Source organism: Saccopteryx bilineata, chromosome 9 (assembly GCF_036850765.1).
Source record: "Saccopteryx bilineata isolate mSacBil1 chromosome 9, mSacBil1_pri_phased_curated, whole genome shotgun sequence".
Taxonomy (NCBI): domain Eukaryota; kingdom Metazoa; phylum Chordata; class Mammalia; order Chiroptera; family Emballonuridae; genus Saccopteryx; species Saccopteryx bilineata.
Window position 1 is genome coordinate 68059868 of NC_089498.1, and position 13191 is coordinate 68073058.

At 39.1% G+C, this 13191-nt stretch overlaps 1 protein-coding gene and 1 pseudogene across 3 annotated transcripts in view; both read right to left on the minus strand.

Annotated features, from left to right (window-relative positions):
• Nucleotides 1–723, minus strand: part of LOC136313162 (glutamyl-tRNA(Gln) amidotransferase subunit A, mitochondrial pseudogene) — a 96173-nt pseudogene extending 95450 nt beyond the window's left edge.
• The window catches only part of CTNNA3 (catenin alpha 3), a 2095157-nt gene that overhangs the window by 353798 nt on the left and 1728168 nt on the right, over nucleotides 1–13191 (minus strand). The window lies entirely within an intron of this gene.

Sequence of the window (13191 nt, forward strand, 5' to 3'; positions counted from 1 at the left end):
GCAAATTGGTCTTGACTCTGTGCAGCTATATCAATAGAGAAAAAAGCGTTGGCCAAGTCTGCCACAAAGTGGTATGTCCCCAACTCATGTCTTAGCCGATCCATCATGTTAGCTATTGAGGGAACAGCAGCATGCAAAGGGGGAACAACTTTATTAAGTTCCCTGTAATCTACTGTCATTCTCCAGGTTCCATCTGCTTTGCACACAGGCCATACCGGGGAGTTGTAAGGACTGTGCTGGCTGGATGATCCCCACCTTTTCTAATTCGAGGATTGTCCCTGTGACTTCTTCATAACCACCTGGCAGGCGATACTGCTTGGTGTTAGTCACATGCCGAGGGATGGGTAATAGCAAAGGGGAATGTGATGCGTGTCCCCGCAATACGGCCTTCACGACCCTGATCCGCAGCCAAAACTCCCCAGCTGTAGTTTCCAACCACAGTCCTTGCAAGACATCTACCCCCAAAATATATTCAGGAATAGGAGACACATACACCTTATATGACTTAGGAGGCAGTCTTCCTATCCCCAATGGAATTGGCTTCACTTGAACAGTTTGTTCCCCGTAACCATCAATGGCCACTGGGGTCCCAGCAAACTGCTCTGGGTTCCCATAGAGGAGGGAACATTCTGCACCTGTATCCACCAAGGCCAACACCCATTGTACATTGGAAGGGGACCAGTGGATAGCCAGTTCCACATGTGGCCTCCAGTCCCCACCCATCCCCGTTAGATGGTTCCCTTGGCCCTTTTCCTATTCAAACTGGTACAATGGGTCTAGGGAGTTCTCCTCTCCCTCGGCTGTCTCTATCATATAATCTTGTCACCGAGCTGTGCGCACACCAAGCGTTTTATTGGTAGCTGCTGGGGCCTTTTGTCTCAGTGGCTGGAACTTCTGTTCTAGTTTAAGGTGCCGCCAAAGCTCCAAAAGAATTTTATTAGACTGGCCATCCAATTTCCCCTTATCTGCTCCAGCTGCAATCAAATCTACCCACATCTGCGTTCGGGTAACCTTTACAGGCCCGTTTCCCTTGCTAGTTGGGGGGGCAACATAGGCAGCAGCCCTCACTGCTTTATGATCCCGAGTGGCCTCCAGCTCTCCCAAATCTGCTACCATCTGTGTGACTGCACTGATGGGCTGCCACACATAGGGGCCCAATATAGCCACAAGTGACTCAAAAAGGGCTGATGGGGCGCTAGCAAGGACAAATTCCCTCATTTTTGCCATAAACACTTCCTCGTCTGGCCCACGGGACCCAGGGTTGAAAACAGCATTCTTCATACCTTGTTCCCGAAGGACCTTTACTAACTCACTGTAGCACTGCCACCGACTTATTGCCCCCGGCAATTCTCCAGCATTCTGTCAGACCATACGAATGGCAGCCATCACCCATTCTAATAGGGTATGGTCTCCTGGGTTGCCATGGCAGTTCTAAAGACGCTGCCTCAAGGAAGAGTGTGTGGTAATGGCGGCCAATTTCTCCATCTCTGTTCCGGAGAGCATGATGACATCCACCCCTGTATCCCATAATCGTAGTAACCAGGCTACCAGGTATTCAGTAGGTTTCTGTCTAAATTGTGCCCCCAACTCCATGAGCTCTGCCTAGGTATAGGGCCGGACCACAGAGTGTTCCATTACCTGGGCAGGAGGCTGTGGCTGCCCCTGAGGGACTCTTTGCTGCTGGGTTTTTACCTTTTTGGCGACAACTGGTCGGGCTCTCAGTGTGCGTATGGCAGCTTCAGCCTGAGCATTCTCATCCTCAGAAGAGGAGTCGCAAGCGCCTGCTCCCGTTGACTCAAAGCCAATCCACCAGCATGGATGCTGCTGCTCCTTTAGGCTCCTGTGGCTGCTGGCTTTTGGCCAGAAGCTGAGACTCGAGCTCTTGAATCTGCAGTTGTTTCTCCAACAACTGCCGGTGAAAACGTTCAGCTTCCAGAGTAAACTGCAACTCGCGAACCTGTAATTCCTTCTCCAGTGCTTGCTCCAATTCCAGCCTTTTCTGCTGTTCTATTTGCAATTCACACTGAAGCTTTTGGCCTCAGGCAGCTTCTCGCATAGAACTCCTGGTTTCCTCTTGAGTAAAAAACACGTAGCCCATGGTCCCTAAAAGGACAGCCATGGGGAACCAGAGCAGCAACCAGTACTCTACCCTACCCATCAAGGGTGGCGGCCCCATACCAATCTCTGAATCCTGCCGCAAACTATGCCAGTTGTAAGGCCAGGAGCCATGGCTGTCACTATCAAAGCAGCCGCCTGGCCCATGCAGATTCCCATTGGATTCGGGCAGATGGTAAAGAAACGGCGGAGTCGGAGGATGGTGGGCCATCCTATTTATTGGTGTCTCACCAAGACAGGCAAACCACAAAAGAAGACAAGGGAAAAGCAGAAAACCAGCTTTTCCCATGAAGGGCAAGGGATCAGGGAAGCCCCTGCAATCATGATAGCAGGAACTGAGCGCGCAAGCTCCTGGTCTGTCCCACTTTATAGTGTAGAAAACCAAAATCCCTTAATCCAATATACAAACAAGGAAGTCTCTGATACAAAGTCACTTATCCAAGGCATAATTGGATTGAGTGCACTACCCAGATAATACAATCAGTCAAGGGTGTGGGGAAAAGCTTAGTCCTAAAACCAAACCTTAGGCTACAACGACCTGGCCTGCTTATAGCCTGTCCCCCACACCCAATATAAGTCACAAACGAGCAAACATATATATCATATTTACAAACTTATTTGACCAACACAGCTCCAGGCCAGTAAAGCAGCAAGACTAGGTAAGACGACTTTATGACTGACATCAGGAACCAGCTCTGATGACTCATGATTCCCTACCCTGGTGCTGACCAATCAGTGGAGACCACAATCCCAAGGAGACACACCTGGAAAGCTGATGAATACTCTATTGAGGTCCTCCCCAAGACTTCCAGAAAAAATCCCTTAAGATGAATGACCCAAAGTGTGCTCTTTCTCTTTCTTTCTCTTTCTCTGTCACTTGTACCTTCTTTACTCCCTTTTCCCCAGGCATACTTTCTCAGAAATTGGCCAACGCCATTTCCCCTCTCTTTCCCCTAAGCACATTCTCTTTGTCTTTCTTCCTCCTAAGCTCCAAGGGCCCTTCTTTTCCTATAGAATTTGTTTCCTGAGCCCACACAGCCTAGATGGCTCATTTCTCCCACAGCTCACTTTTTCCACCTCTATGACTTTCTAAATAAACTTTCACTTTTATATGAGTCTTGGCACTGAATTCTTTCTGAACCAAAACTCAAGAATGAGGTCAAACGTCCAGTGCCATTCACCATTAACATTCTGGTGCCATTTGCCAATAATGCTATCTTTGAGGATAAAATTAAAACCCTAGGGTAATATAATAGGAAATTATTTAAGTTTAGTGAACTAAGAGGATAACCAAAGGGCCTGAGCTAGATGGACTTTGAGTTTTATATGACCGTGGCCTGAAAAGAACAACTCAATAAATATTAAAGATAATGGGCCACTTAACTGAGCTATTATAAAGGAAAATACCAGAGGTCACTGACTAAAATGAAAAGGGTAGAAACCTAAGTAATTGGTTTTATTTATTTATTTATTTATTTATTTATTTATTCATTTTAGAGAGGAGAGGGAGAGACAGAGAGAGAGAGAGAGAGGAGAGACAGAGAGAGAGAAGGGGGGAGGAGCTGGAAGCATCAACTCCCATATGTGCCTTGACCAGGCAAGCCCAGGATTTCGAACCGGCAACCTCAGCATTTCCAGGTCGATGCTTTATCCACTGCGCCACCATAGGTCAGGCGTAAGTAATTGTTTTAAAAGTTATCTGGAGTAAAGGATATTTGTAAAATTAGAAAGCAAACAAAATATTTTAAAATATAAAATACAGGGATACTCAAAACTAATTTAAAATTCATACAGCTCCTGAAAGAAAATGTAGGAGAGAACTACAACCTTAGAGTAAATAAAGTTTTTAAATTTAATATATTTTATTTTATTTTGTGCACAATGCATAAAACACTAACCATAAAAAAAAAATATAAGTCCATTTCACAAAATTAAATTTTTCGGCTCACCAAAAGAAAGCATTAAAAAAATGAGGAAACAAACCACAAACACAGATTAGGGACAAAAATATAATTATAGTATACATATCCAACAGAGGACCTTTATCAAGAATATTGAAAGAATTACTATAAATTAACAATAAAAATATAAAATACTTGATCAAAAATTGGCAAAGAATTTCAATAGGTACCGGAAAAAGGAAGTTTACAAAAATCCAAAATACAATGAAAAGATGCCCAATATCCTTTATTACCATAAAAAATTACATTGAAACATTAAAAAATACTATTTTGCATTTATTAGAGTAAATTCAAAAGAACATTTGTAAATGTTAAGTAGAGCAATCAGAACTCTCATACATTGTGAAATATAAAATGGTATATTTTGTAAAGCACTTTGGGCATTTCTTGAAAAGTTAAACATTTATCGACTGTATTCCCTTCCAATACTACTACCAAGAATAGAATTTGTAAAGATAAAATAGAAATTCCACAAAATAATTTAAATTAAAATGATCATAGTATCCTCATTCACAATAACCCATAAAATGAGAATAACCTAAGTGTCCTTTAATACAAGAGTGTATAAACAAATTGTAGCTATTAATATAATAAATATTTTTATCAATAAAAACACATGTACTATTGATATAAGCAACAACATGAGTGAGTACAAAATTATGTTGAACAAAAGAAGATAAACCCACATACAAAAAATAATTCATAATACATAAAATGCATTAGGAGGTAGATCTGTTAGAACTAATTCCTTTAGATTTATAGCTGATAGTTCATGAGAAAATAATGAACAATTACCCTTAGATTTTTCAATGGCCCTCAGGCTTCTATATTGTCAAAATCCATATCTATCTCAAACTTTTTATTGATTTTTGTCTAGATTCAGTTTCAAGAAGTAGTGCAAGTGATCACTAACATGATATTTATCTAACGCAGTTTGTTATTATTAATATTACATCATTTCGATTTGAACAGAATACAAAAATATGAATATTTCTGCATATTTTCCAACTCTGGATTGCCGACTTTACGAAGAGAATGATTATACCATTAAAAATTACTAGGTGACTGGTGAAATTTCTGTTTACTTCTAGAAACATTATACACCATGTGTAATGGCAAGACAGCCTCATTAGTGCTAAAGTATAGAACACTAGCACTAATTAGTTTATAATCTTAGAATCAAAATATCCTCAGGGACACACTAGTGACATAATAGTGGATTCAAAATGGAATGTGCAAAATTTCCTACATATTTAGATATGTTGCAATTCTAATAAATTTACTATTTTATCATCTTAGGAGGTGTCTATTGCTCACGAATCCAATATTCTATGGTAATTCAACTACTCTAATATTTTTTTGTTTTTTCTCTACTTGCCATTACAAACTCTACCTTTATAAAAATTAATTTCTCCTTACTCAGAGCTTTTTCTATCTAACAATGTCACCACACGACTCCCTTTCATCTTTCTGTCTTGCTTCTGTGTTGCTCCTCTATGATTGCTATTTCTATGTGCCTTTTTTAATATCACCCTCAAAAGAGGATCTGACTGAATAGTCCAGTTACCATATGTGGCACATAATATCAGTACTAGCTGGTATAGACCTCTCATATTGGTCTACTTTATAGACTGTTGTTCATTTTACAGGAATGACTTTGGACGAGAAATTATCTTTGTTGCAGGGTCATATGGGAATAAACACAGTGATTCATACATCAGAAAACTCTTAGAAGGGAACTATGAAAATACTACACACACAGAAGTTCTCCAGAAAGAGGATTGTAGCCAGAAGTCACATTGTGCGGCCTGCCCCAATATGCTCATTAGGGTCTCCTTCAGAGGCATCTCTTACATTCCACTTATGAGTCAACCTATTCATGAAGTAGTTCCAGATGATTAATACTATACCTTTGAAATTATTTAACTGTCTAACAATTGAAAATGCTTCCTCAGCCCAGGCCGGTTGGGTCAGTGGGTAGTATGTCAGCCACCTGCTGATTCCCAAGTCAGGACACCCATGAGAAGCCATCATCTGCTTCTCTCGACCACCTTCTTTCCTTTCTTTCCCTCCTCCCCTCTAGCAGCCAGTGGCTAGATTGGTTCGAGGGTCAGCCCCAGACGAGTGTTGCCAGGTGGTTTGGGTGCATGTGGGAGTCTATCTCCCCTCACTTAAAAAAAAGAAAAGAAAATGTCATATTCTTCATTTTCTGATAACTATCTGGTGAATTCATTTTGTTAAAAGAAATTTCATAATAATTTTGCCAATTTCCAATAACTCATCCTTGAAAATTAGGTTGGAGCTTTATTGTTATAAATTACTCAAGGGTAAATCAGCACCTAAAATATTGAATCAAAGTGACTATGTAGTATAAAATTCATTGAATTAAACTTTAGCTATCTAGAAATTCTAGTGGTTCCACATTAGCAAATTGAAACTATACAAGAAAATATCAATAACAATACGGTTCAACAGCTACATAAGTAATGTTTTGTGATATTACAGTATATCAAAATTATTTGGAAATATAACTATATTACTAATTACTCTATTTAACATGATAGTTTAGAAATATAAACACTGTTTCAATAGTAATAAAAGAATAACTATTTTGTAAGCACATACTATGTCCCAGAGTTCCAAGTGTTTAAAAAGCATTGTGCATTTAACCTTCAGTGGGGGATTTATCAACTACATTAATCAAATGAAGAAACATTTACAGAAAAGTTAAGCAGCTTGCCTAATATAACATGGTGATTAAATGGAATTCAGTCAGGATTTGAACTCCAAGCAGTCTGATCTAAAGACTATACTTTTAAATATTATATGAGCCCTGGCTGGATTGCTCAGTCGGTTAGAGCATTGTCCCAAAGCACAGAGTTTGCTGGCTTAATCCCCAATCAGAGAACAGATTGATGTTCCTAGCTCTCTCTCTTTCTCTCTCCCTTTATCTCTCTCTAAAGTCAATAAACATTAAAACAAATTTTTAAAGAAACTGCTTATTTGTTAAAATAAATAAATTTTTTTATATAGATTCAACTATAAAATATAAAAAGCATCAATTTATTATGGAAAAAGCAACATATATCAACTTATATATGTTAAAGGCACTTTAAAAAGAATGTAAGATTTTGTATTGTGAGAATAAAAAATTGTGTATATTATTTCTACATTATTTTTATTTCCCAAATCATTATGATTATCAAATAAAGTATCAAAACCAACCCATTAATTTGAGCACATAAACTATATTTGCCCTAAGCATCAAAGTATTTTAAAAATTTAATCAATTTTTAAATAAACTTATTACACTTAATTGTCATTTTTTTATTTATTCATTTTTAGAGAGTAGAGAGACAGAGAGGGAGAGAGAGGAGAGAGAGACAGAGAGAGAGAAGGAGGGAGGAGTTAGAAGCATCAACTCCCATATGTGTCTTGACCAGACAAGCCCAGGGTTTCAAACCGGCGACCTCAGCATTTCCAGGTCGACGCTTTATCCACTGCGCCACCACAATTGTCATTTTTTATCTTAACATTCCTCTCTCTTTTTAAGTTTTAGAATAAGTAATTTATTTATTCATTAAAAAACTAGTTACTGCCCGACCGGGCGGTGGCGCAGTGGATAGAGCATTGGACTGGGATGCAGAAGACCCAGGTTCGAGACCCCAAGGTCGCCAGCTTAAGCGAGGGCTCATCTGGTTTGAGCAAAAGCTCACCAGCTTGAGCCCAAGGTCCCTGGCTCAAGCAAGGGGTTACTCGGTCTGCTGAAAGCCCCCGGTCAAGGCACGTATGAGAAAGCAATCAATGAACAATTAAGGTATTGCAACACGCAAGGTAAAACTAATGATTGATGCTTCTCATCTCTCTCCGTTCCTGTCTGTCTGTCCCTGTCTATTCATCTTTCTGACTCTCTCTGTTTCTGTAAAAAATAAAAATAAATAAATAAATAAATAATAAAAAAAAAAACTAGTTACTTAGTAGTTGTTATATGCCAAGTGTAGAAAAGAGATCTGGAACCATAGTTTTGTTTATCCTAACAAACAGGATATCAATAGGAAGTATGATAAACGGTAGTAATCAGTGTGATGATTGACAGGTATGAGATGTAAATATATGTGTATACATACAGGAGTGCCTAATTACTAAGCACGGTTGAGAAAATTCTTTCAGAAGAAACGGGCATCCAAACAGACATACCAGTATGAGTAAATATTATCGTAGACAAAGATAACAGGGGCCAGAGAGAATGACACAATGACTGAAAGTCCAGAGGTGGCAGGGCATTTAAAGAATTTGAAAAGGAACTGTCAGAGGATAATGGCCAAGCTTTTTGCTCCAGAAATCAGGTAAATATTAATATTTCCTTAAATTTGCATTTTAAACTATTCTCATGCCCACTATCTCCATTTAATCTAAGACTAATCTTTTGGGGGGTGGAAAAAGATTTGCTAGCTGAAAATAGAACAAGTTTACATGGTTTGCCTAAAGTCTCAGTTGACAAGAAGGTGGTTAGTAGAGAGTACCTAGAATGAAGTTCTTTCTACCATCATTTCTACTCAATTTTAGAACACATGTCTGATCGCACTGTCTAGAATAGAATATGCTTCTTTTGACCTAGATTGTTATTTGGATTCAGGCCTATGTCATATTATCTCCTTTATTATCTCATGTAGAAATTCCTAACTGGCTATCCTGACAGGAACAATCTATCATTATTGTCCCACAGCTTGCAGAACAATTTTGATCAACCATGTGAACACCCTTATCATTACCACCAAGTGCATAGGCACATTAATATTCTGTGTAATGGCCAAGCAGATGCAGAGAGACAATGTATCTCTTCAACAGCCATCTGCTGGCCTCTTCTTTCTCTTGTCACCCTCTTTCTTATTTTCTAATCCATACTGATACGCAGCAAGCTTTGTTCATAGGTTTTAATTGAGATGGAAAGGTTCATTTGATCATAATACAAGGTTATATATGGTCACAAGACTTGCCTTGTGATGGTTCTAGCTCCATGTACCTACACTGCTCCATCATGAACTGAAAAGAGCCAGTGAGGACTCAGAAGCCATAAAGCATCCTCTTGGGACATATCTAAAATAGTAGTGAGTTCACCACTGCTCTAGCTCACCTTGGGGCAGGCATTTCAAAATGTTTAGATTGTATCCACCATAGGGCTGGTGTGCTGAAGCTTTTCTTTCAAAATAGCTTTCTATTTTTTGTGTTTTCAAAGCCTTGCTTGGTGGCATATTTCACCCCACCCCCATTTCTCTCAATGGACAAAAGTAATTAAGTGTCCTCAGTCAGTAAAAAGGAAGTTGATTTTAAAGTAGTTTCACCAGGGCTGAGAAAATCTAAAAACCTCCAAAGAGTCACTTTTGCAAAATCTCAATGTTGGTCAAATAAGTTTGTAAATATGATATATGTATTTGCTCGTTTATAGTTTGTATTAGGTGTGGGAGACAGGCCAGGTCATTATAACCTAAGGCTTATTCTTAAGACTAAGCTTTTCCCTATACCCTTGACTGATTCCATGATGTGGGGTGGTGCACTCTCATGAGGAATCCCATTATGCCTCAGATAAGTGACTTTGATTCAGAGACTTCCTTATTTGTATATTGGATTAAAGGTTTTGATTTCTACACTATAAAATGGGGGTAGGCCAGGAGCTTGCTCTTTCTCGGTTCCTGAGATTAGCATTAGAGAGGAGAGCAGAGAAAGGTCACGTGGAGGAAAGGAGAAGCAGCCAAGATGGCGGGGTGCTGAAGGAGTAGCCAGTTTGTGCAGAGTTTGTGCAGAGAGAAAGAGTTGGGGAACAGAGGTGAATAAGGCTGGTGAGGCAGAAACCTTTGATTCTAGGAAACTCGGATAAGTCAGTAGCTTTGTGAGTGCTGAATGAGTGGGTTTTGGAGCCCAGTGTGTGTTTTTACTTGCCTGCCAGGGGCAAGCTAGGATTAAAGATAATGGCCCACCAGTTCTTGGCTGTTTCATTTCTGTCTATCCGAATCCATTGTGAACCTGCATGGGCCAAGCAGCTGTGTTAGTGGTCGTAGCTACTGGTCATACACTCAGCAATATGTGGGCAGCTATCACAGATCATCATTCAAATGGTGACTAATACTCTGTAGGTGTGGCCCTGTCCTCAAGCTTGTGTCCCTGGCATTGGCCACTCATGTATTCATTGTGGAAGAGGTTAGGGAGCACCCCATGTCCTCTTGCTTTCCCCCTGTGGCCCTGGAGGCCTCGTACCTCACATTCTTTATTACTCCAACCTCCCAAGACATAGCACTACTAAATACACCTTGTGGTGGGTGAAGTGATCCAGCTCTCTTTGCAGCATCTCTCAAATCTATTATTGATAAACTTTTCATCTCTTCTTCAAGATTGCACTTTTCTTTTTATTTACTTTTTTTTTTTTTGCAACAGAGGCAGAGAGAGACAGAGAGAGGGACAGATAGGGACAGATAGGCAAGAAAGGAGAGAGAAGCATCAAGTCTTTGTTGAGGCACACATTAGTTATTCATTGACTACTTTCTCATATGTGCCTTGACTGGGGGCTACAGCAGAATGAGTGACCCTTTGCTCAAGCCAGTGAATTTGGGCTCAAGCCAGCGACATTGGGTTTCAAACCAGCCACCTTTGGGCTCAATACAGGGACCATGGGGTCAGGTCTATGATACCACATCCAAGCCAGCAACCCCGCACTCAAGCTGGTGAGCCCATGGTCAAGCCAGATGAGCCCACGCTCAAGACACTGCCCTCAGAATTTTGAACCCGGGTCTTCTGCATCCCATTCCAACGTTCTATCTACTGCACCACTGCCTGGTCAGGCAAGATTGCACTTTTGCTTTTCAAAATAATTTCTTCTTTAATCTCAAATCCCTGCTCTTGCAACTGAACAGCTTCAGATTTGAAACAATTGCTTCTTAAAGTGAAAATGAATTCAAATTAGCAATGGCAGACCCTGATGAGGCTAATTTAACTGCAAAGCAACTACATATTTGTATAAAATATGAACAGGATCTGGAGAAAATAAGAAAGTTAAGTGTGAGAGTCTATTTTTGTCCCAGGTTGAGTCCAAATCTTTATATCAATGCCAACCTGCAAAATGAGACAAAGCTAATGAAGACCTCCAAGTGAAAATCTTAGTGAAAGGAAGAGCTCTTCAGCTTTTACTTGTTTCCTGGGCTATTAATTCCTGGTTTTGCTCACTCTAATGTTTTTTACCCTCCAAATAAGCAGAATTTTAGGCAGAGAAAAGCAGAATAAGTAAAAGATAAGTAAAAATGTTAGAAAACATTTGTAAAACGATGTGCAATGTCTAACAAAACATTCTCTTTTTTCCTTAATCTTACCTTCTTTATAATTGAATTTAATTATGCTTTCTAAATTCTTAAGGCTACCTAGAAATACTAAAGTTAATATCCTATACTTCCATATTCAGGAACTATGACTATAACAAAATTCTTTTCATTTTAATGAAAAACAGTTTGGTTTTGGAGCCAAACAGAAGTGAGTCTGAGTTCGTCAGAGTGACTTTGGGACAGTAATTTTAAATTATTTGTTTCTTTTTCTGTCAGTAAAATGGTTATTTAAATCCCTCCCTTAAGGGTGGATGAGAGAATGTATGTAAAGTTACAGTAGTCAGGTAGTGAGTGATCTCTCTACAAAACTTCCCTCTGGCTAAATTTCTTTATCAGCAGCTCAAGGGTACACAGCTTTCACCTCTGCTTGATCTTCTCAGTTTCTGTAGGGAATTTTATTTAAACTGAAGGGCATTTTCTCATTGCTACACTCCTTAAGCAAATTCATACATTTAAATTATTTTACTTGCTCTTCCTACCTCTTCTTCTGTTATGAAAAAACTAATTTGATCTTTCCTCCAAGCTACTTGTCACTTCTCCTCTTGTTTAGTTCTTATATTCATCTATTCCTGTTTTGGCCAATGGTTTCAACTACAGTTTGTTTGTTTTTTTGTTGTTGTTTTTTAAAGACTTTATTCAATTTTCAGAGGGGAGAGAGAGAGAGAGAGAGAGAAGGGGGAGGAGCAGGAAGCATCCACTCCAATATGTGCCTTGACCAGGTAAGCCTGGGGTTTCGAAGCAGCGACCTCAGTGTTCCAAAGCTATGCTTTATCCCACTGCACCACCACAGGTCAGGCTCAACTACAGTTTTTTTGATTAATGTTTTTAAAATTTTGTATTTAATTAATATAATGCTACAGTAAACACATTCTATTATAATTGTATGTAATTAATACAATGTTTGCTTTATCTTTTAGTTAATTTGAACCTAGAGCTGTGGTAACATCAAAAAATGCATTGAACTAACCATGTCAACATAATAAATTAAAATTTTTTAAAATGCACTGAATTTGGTGTCAGAGACCTGAATTCTATTCCTGGCTTTGACACTAAGGTATAAGCACTTAGGTAACTCACTTCATTTCTATAGTTTTCAAAAACCTCTATCTAGCCTGAACTGTTGTGGCACAGTGGATAAAGAATCAATCTGGAATGGTGAGATTGCCCCGTCAAGGTACATACGGGAAGCTACTACCAGTTGATGCTTTCTGCTTCTCCTTTCTCTTTCTGTCTCTCTAGCTCCCCCTCCTCTATCTAAAAATCAATAATATTAAAAAGAAAAAGAAAAAAAAAACCTCTAAGGAGTTTGACCTATGTGATCTTTTTCCCACTCAAGTTTGATCTAAGGTTTTATGGTTCAACTTTTGCAAAAATGTGATTCTTCTTTAATAACATTATATTGGTTTTCCATATATGTCGACCCAGGGCCTCAAGTGACCGCTTTCATTTTTCCTGTGTGTTGCCTCTAGGTGTTTCTCTCCTTTCTTCTTCCTACTCTTCTCACCTACAGAAAAGCTTACAAGAGATGTGTCACCAACAGTTAGGATGAGTCCACACTAACATTTCTTTTGGGTTGAAACTCAGGGAATCTAATGTATGACATTGTAAACTACAAAAATCAAATCAAGTTTTATAACAAGCCTAGAATGATCTAAATTTTACAGAAATAAATAAGTAAAATATACACAAACCAGTACATGTGTTAAGATTTACATAGAAAATAATCTGAAAGAACACATATAAAATTG